The 1,171-nt window shown below is 34.9% G+C and overlaps 1 protein-coding gene across 1 annotated transcript in view; it reads left to right on the forward strand.

The window, feature by feature from the left end:
* The window catches only part of LOC148739231 (uncharacterized), an 11,267-nt gene extending 10,096 nt beyond the window's left edge, over nt 1-1,171 (forward strand). The window contains exon 6 of the mRNA XM_088747200.1: nt 1-1,171. This exon is cut by the window's left edge and continues 1,486 nt beyond it. The gene's annotated coding sequence lies outside the window, so the exon portion shown is untranslated.

A 1,171-nucleotide genomic window follows, 5' to 3' on the forward strand; every position in this document is an offset into this window, starting at 1 on the left:
ACTTTGCCTACGAATCTCTCTTAGCCTAAGCGTAGCTTACTGGAACTGGCTTGGCTTTTCCAACGAATGCGAAATTAGTTTTTGAAGCGTGAAATTCTGTTCAGTTCTCTAAGGCTCATATATTTAAAACTCAGTCTCTCCAAAAGTGGTCCCGTTCATTTAATTTCGGTTTTAAAAATCAATTTCTTTCCAACTTTGCCCATTAATCAAAATAGTTTTTTCCGAGCGAAAAGGGCCAGTTTTAATACCGCCGATCATCAAAAATGGCGTAAATTGTCCTTTTCATCTTTTCAGAAAATTCTTACTTGAGGAAAATTTTTATTTGCTCATCGTATTAAGATCGATCCTTAATGAGAACCAATCGTGTTAGATTATGATTTTTAAAGGATTTTTTATACGGTTGAATTATTTTATTTGCTATCGTAATAGCTGCCATGACCGTAAATATGCAGCCCTAAATCTCCACTCAGCGCAAAAAATCCAACTTCTTCCCCGTGGCATTATTTATTTCGACTTACTTGAAGAGAATCGAAGAGTATGGAAATATGAAAATATCTTCTAACACATCCGACCGACATATTATGCTCATTTTCGAAAACAACACCAAAGAATATACAAAAAGCAGACTCAATTATATACCAAATCTATCTCTACGACCTGTAGTTGACGCTTGTATTGAGAACTTTGATGAGACCTTTTTATGTTTGACAATACCATAAAACAGCATCTAGGAGAAACGTATTCATCCCCATGTAGAAAAACACTGCCGGCAAAGCTGACTCTTCGCTCTGAGCGACCTATTGTTTTGCTTATCACTCAGTTGATAAGAAAGAAAGAAATCACTAAAAAACTCAGGAAAATAAGATTAATCCCGAGACTCTCCAGTGATTCGAACAACATGGGAACTATAATCACAAAATATGCTGACTAAGGGTTCTAGAAGTTCCATTAAGAGTTCTTAATGAGTCAGCATGACTAAGCGTTCCAGAAACTTCCTCGGTTCCAGAAACTTCCTCGGTTATTAGCACCAGTTCATTAGTTATCTGTAATTACGTAATCATTAGCACTTCGATCCTATTTAATGCTCTTTTTTTATTTCAAAAGTTGTAAATAACTGAAGAAGGTCTCTGACCGAAACGTTTTTTATTAAAATATTTTATAAATTAATTAT

Source organism: Stylophora pistillata, chromosome 2 (genome assembly GCF_964205215.1).
Source record: "Stylophora pistillata chromosome 2, jaStyPist1.2, whole genome shotgun sequence".
Lineage (NCBI taxonomy): Eukaryota > Metazoa > Cnidaria > Anthozoa > Scleractinia > Pocilloporidae > Stylophora > Stylophora pistillata.